The sequence below is a fragment of the Protopterus annectens genome, chromosome 6.part0 (assembly GCF_019279795.1).
Source record: "Protopterus annectens isolate FY-2018-M chromosome 6.part0, PAN1.0, whole genome shotgun sequence".
In the NCBI taxonomy this organism is placed as follows: domain Eukaryota; kingdom Metazoa; phylum Chordata; order Ceratodontiformes; family Protopteridae; genus Protopterus; species Protopterus annectens.
Window position 1 is genome coordinate 1,923,502,930 of NC_056737.1, and position 6,000 is coordinate 1,923,508,929.

Below are 6,000 nucleotides of genomic sequence, written 5' to 3' on the forward strand. Positions count from 1 at the left end.
TGCACTTAAAAATATTATCACCCCCTATAACAATCCTAGACCGCTTCGATCCTCTAACAAACTACTAATTCAGACTAGCAAAATTAATAACACAGCCGGTGACACTCTCTTTGCAAACTCTGTAAGTAGACCCTAGAACTCTCTTTCAGCTGATATTACCTTACTTTCTACCTTAGGTCAATTTAAAACTAGACTTAAACATTTGGCACTTAACTGGCTATGTCAGTGTATCAAGTCTGCCTAACTCTCTCTAGAATGTGTAAAAATCTGTCAACCATTTTACTGTGTAATTTAATTTAATCCCGATTTACGCTCGGGATTAACTCTAACCTGTGAAACTTGTTTAACTTGCTTACTTATGTAATCACTGTAAATAGTCTAATATGTAATGCTGGTATTATGTAATGCTGTAGCTGCTTACCCTTGGAGCTTTGCTCCCCGGGCCTCTGCTGAAAATGGACATGTAACCAGTCGGACTATCCCGGTCAACAAATGTAAAATAAAATAAATAAAAATAAAATAAATCCTGTTATTCTAGCAATGTTCTAAGTTCATGAGAGCTATATTTATAATCTGCTCCTATTTATTTTAGGCTTTTCCAGATTTCTTGCACTAAGAGTTTGAGGTGTGTGTTAGAGTGAAATGCTCTAGTTAGAGTTAGCAGGTAGAATTTATTTTAAAGTGCATTTTCAAGGAATTGTGAGCTTCAAGTGAAGAGAAGTTTACTGCTGCTTATGCTAAGCCTCCTTAAAATGTGCAAATGTTTTGTTTAGCAAATGGTATCACTATTGTGGTATAGAATTTTAAAGCAGTGTTAGTAGCACAGTAGGTAGCATACTTGCAACTTGATACAGAGGGCTATAGGTTCTACTCCCACAGCATGTAGATTTGTATTTTAAGGGTGGTGGAGTGCTGCAGTCCTAAGTATGTCCTCCTTTGGATGAGATGCCTAACAACTATGAACTTGTTTTTCAGATTACCACCCATTCCCTATTACAATATACCTGCTTACCATTTTTTTAATATAACGTAGGCAAGGCACTGAATTTGTAGATGAAACACTGAAATATAAAGTTGTTTTCTAGCAACAACCTCCATTAGTTTCAGATCTCTAAAGTGTAATTATTCAGATGACTTTTACTTCTGCAGAAATTGTGCAAATTGACTGATGTTGGTGGATTGTAATGACAGACATTTGAGTGGCCTTTTATGGATGAAATGAAATTGGGCAGTTTGTCATTATTGGTTCATATGTTTTATTTCATTGCTTACTGGGAAAATGTTCAAAACTATAAATTTAAAATACATTCTATCACGTGGTGGTGTATTATACAAGGGATATAATTCAATTATTATATATTCAAATTGATTCACCTTCCTGATTGCATTAAATAACTTTTGCATGGTCCTAAAATGTGGGCAAGGGACCAATGATTTGAAAACAGCCCAAAGGTAAACTTAACCTGCCAATGGCTAGATGCATTTTCTTTGAATGTGTGTTTCAATGCTGTTTCAGTTAATATGACTTTCAAAGGTAGAGAAGTTTTAATGCCCAGTCTGTTTTCATTGTAAGACTATTACTTCATTTAGCAAATGTCTATCAGTGTTTGTGCTATAAAATTTGTAAATTAAATCGAAATACCTGTAATATCGTATAAGTAAAGCATAAAACAGTATGCACATAGAGTTTTGAACAGAGTGTAGGGCAACTGGGGAGAAATAGCCAAGTAATGGGACACGGAAATGGCAGCGTGGGGGAGGACTGCATGGTGGGGGAATGCGTGTGGGGGGGGCTCTGGGTTTGCACCCCCCTGCACAAAATCCTGCAGGCTCCCTTGCTCTAGAGCACAAAAAGTTTTAGCACAATGACTCAGGCAACATTAAGCAAAAGGGGCTGTTGCCAAGCTTAGGGAGCCTAAAACAAGGATAAAAGTATTAGACATTTCAGAAATTCTACAAAAGTCTGTATAAAGCAGAAAAATATGGAAATCAAAATGTTTATGGGAGAATTAAATGCGCCACGGTTAGTGGTAGATGAGGGTCAATTACTAACAGGATAGGAGAAGATGAGATAAAAATGGAAAATCCCCAAGAATACATGGTATGCCAGTGGAAGTTTGGAACTCAGGAGGGAAGAAAACTGATAAAGATATGGAAGGTTTTTTAACAGTATTTTAAGAGGAAGAGAAGTACCAACATCTTGGAAGAAAGTGGTGGTAGCTGTAATACCTAAAGAGGGTACAGAGCCATCAGATCCAGCTTCATACAGGCCCATTTCAATATTAACCCATGATTATAAAAATGTTCACGTCTATAATGGCTAAAAGAATTTAACTATTGCTAGTGACCTATTAAACCACCAGACAAAAATCCGTCAGAAATACCTGCCTACAGTGCGCACCTTCTAGGTCAGTCCTGAAAGCACACCCTCTGTGATAACAGTTCTTCAAACCTAACATTATAGACAGTTGGGACTACCCTTGTTTCTCTTGCCAGCCTTGTTGACTTGAGTCTCCTGAGTCAGGGTAGCAAACTGCCTATTGTACACGGACGCGCCTCTACTAATAACTCACTATAGTACAGAGTGTGAGAGATGTAGCTACACCAAGAATCTTGAATCTCAGCTCTCTCACACTCGCAACAGTAACAGTGAAGATGTTGTCAACTCAATTATCACTACTCAAGCACATAGTACCACAACTCATACACATAATACTCACAAAAATCAATATACATGGAGGTTCTCTCAAAAAAATTACTGAAACACCAGATACCTGTAAAACAAGACTGCTAGAACTAACACCATTCCCACAGCACCCAAGACACACAGCAATACCAGTGTTTCACCTACTAAGCCCTCAAAGGGTAACACTCGTAAACCAAATTTTCTTGTCACTGGAGACTCCATAGTGAGACACATGGATGTCCCACTCACCAGGTTAGATAAGGAGAAAGTTATGGTCAAGCTGCCTGTCCACTGCCAGGATTTGTCAGATCACGAATGCACTCGGGTCTCTCGGCAACAAGTACCACATAGTTCATGTTGGAGAGAATGCCCCGAGACATACTTCAATGGGCTATATGAACAGAGACATAACTGAACTCTACAAATATGTGCTCCAGGCAGGTATGTCCCTAGCCTTGAGTAGCATATTACCCTCACATAGAATAATGCCACAGTACGAACAAAAAATTATCGATTTCAATAACTGGCTTAGTTCTTGACTTCATTCAAAGGAGATCCAGTTTTTGTCAGCCTAGACTGACATGGTTGACATACCTCACTGCTTGGTCAGAGAAGGTTTGCTCCTGGCACCAATCGGCTTTTGGCTGCTGGCAAAGGCTCTTGCCTCCCCCGTAGTGCCTTTTTTAGGCAAGGTCTCAAAAGCAAAATTGCAGATGTGAAAATTACTAACAACAAAATAAGGGTTATGCTGCTGAATGCTAGGACCTTAAACCAAAAACTGCACACCCTAAAAGAACTTCTATCACTGAAAGATGTAGATGTCTGTGCAGTGAGGGAAACCTGGTTCAAGGTCTCAGAGTACCCTGGCCATGCAAGGCTACAATGCCTTCCACACCTTCAGACTGCAAAACTAATGTGTGAGAACCAAAAGAGGTGGTGCTTCCATCTATATTTGAGATAAATTCACCTCCCCGACTAGTTAGATTGGAAAACTACATGGAGTTACTCCAAGTACAGATTACTGTGGGTAAGACACCCACCCAAGTCACACCTAATTACAAATCCCCCTCCATGGATCATAATGTGCACGAGGCCTACTTGACCAAACTGGAGTCAATCCAAATACTGTCAAACTCTCTGGTCATGGTAGATTTCATTATCCCACCATCAACTGTGAAACTTACTCTAGCCCTAACTCACTAGTGTAAAAGTTCCTTGACTTTGTTAACTGAAATGCCCTGGAACAAATTGTTCAACCCCCAACAAGAGGAACAAACACACTAGATATGGTCCTTACTAACACGACAAACAGATGCACCACTGCAACTGTCGGACCATCATCAGTCAAATATAAACACAAATCGGTTGCTTTCGAGGTGGCACTAACACCAGAACTCACAAAGGGTGAAGTTGGACTAAAAAACTTCACCAAAGTAAATTATACCCTCCTAGGGGAAGGTATAAATGCCTTCCAAGCCCCACCCCCAGCTTGAACTGGTAACTACACCAAAGCTTACACTGAAGACCTGTACAAGCACTTGTACAAGTGTACAGACTCAGCCTTTCCAGACAGAATCAAAGCCACAACCCCAAGTAAAAACAAGCTGTCCTGGTGGATATCCAGCATCAACAAACTTTGTAACAAATGCAAAAAGTTGCTGTTTAAGAAAACTAAGGTGAGGCCCCAACAACAAGCAAATAAGATGTGTCAAATCCTCCAAGGGTAACTGTGAGAAAAATTTTGCAATCACAGCCAAGGATAACCATAAAGCTCCAAGCAGAAAGGAACGATGCTGACAGAGGGAAGAAGCTCAAGAAATAAGGACAGGATTGGAATTTAAATGCAGACTCTTAAGGAGAACAACCAAAATCATGCAGAGTATTACATTTATAAAACAGCAGGGAGTATTCCAAGAACCAAACAAGCATGAGAATGAAAGAAAGATTTTGCAGATGGGGTTGACTGGTCAGGGATATAGATTAATAGGTAGGAGGGGGCTGGAATTTATTGGAGAAAACTGGCAAAAGAACCAAGGTATTGGGAGCAAATAACTACAAATGAAAATGTAATAGAATGGGAAGAGGCCAAGAATTTATTTGGACTGCAGGTTAGAGACTGCCTTCCCTCTATCAAGTACTGAATTCAGAATATAGGCAAAGAGAAAGAAATAAGGGGCTCCAAAATGAAAGAACAGCACTGGTAGAGTTTTTAATAGAATCCAGAACAGAAGCGGACGTTAAAAAAGGAATAATTAGTAAAGCATATAAAATATTGCATGACAGTTATAAGAATCAGAGGAGCTTAAAAAGGATTGGAAAGAGATTAGATAAGCAATAAACAAAGAGACAATGGGGGGATAAATGTATATTTCGCAAACATGCAACTGAAATACTAGTAAACCAACTGTATTTCTGTGACTTTCTCTTAAAGTATACTAATCAATATTTAATGCTTAAGACACTTCCACAAGGCAACAGTACAATCTCCTTCATATTGTACAGAATATGCTGTGTGTCATGATTGCTTATATTGAATGCCCTCAAAAAGTTATCCATTTATATACCATGCAAGTTTTACTGTCATTTACTTTAACTGCATAATGACATTGTACTTTGCATATTTCTGTCACTGAGAAAAATGCTGTTTATTATTTGTATGATTTCTTATTACTGTAAATCTTATCCTGTTGTATAATCATTTTTGTTTAGTTGTTTGCTGTAGCAAATTTTAATTTGTTACTGGAGCTTTTCTCCCTGGGCCTCCACTGAAAATGGGTTATTCTGACCAAGTGGACTTTCCCGGTCAACATATGTCAATAAATAATAAATAAATAAAATAAATAATGATGAAACAGGGAAACCTCAAGAAACAAGGACAGCCTGAGATTTTGGATGCAGACCTTTAAGGAGAGAAACAATAATCATAAAGAATATTATATTCATAAAGTAGTAGAAATCTAAGCCAACAGAGGAACGGAGATTCTGCAGATAGGGATGTCTGCAATTAAAGATACAGACAATACACAAGAGGAGACTGGAATTTATTGAAGAAAACTGGCAAAGGAACTAAGAAATTGTGAGCAAATAACTAGAGAGGGAAAAGAAATAGAATGGAAAGATGCCAAGAATTTGGACGTCAGGTTAGAGACTTATCAATCCTTGATAGGGAAGGCAGAGTATAGGCAAAGAGAAAGAAATTGGGTGGTCCTAATTGAAAACACAAAAACTGGTAGAGTTTTTAAAATAATCTAGAAAAGAAGCTGCTGTTATAAAGGGAATAATTAGTAGAGCATACAAAATATCGCATTATAACT

At 38.3% G+C, this 6,000-nt stretch overlaps 1 protein-coding gene across 1 annotated transcript in view; it reads right to left on the reverse strand.

Moving 5' to 3' along the window:
* Nucleotides 1-6,000, reverse strand: part of LOC122804987 (unconventional myosin-X-like) — a 2,302,513-nt gene that overhangs the window by 1,140,955 nt on the left and 1,155,558 nt on the right. The window lies entirely within an intron of this gene.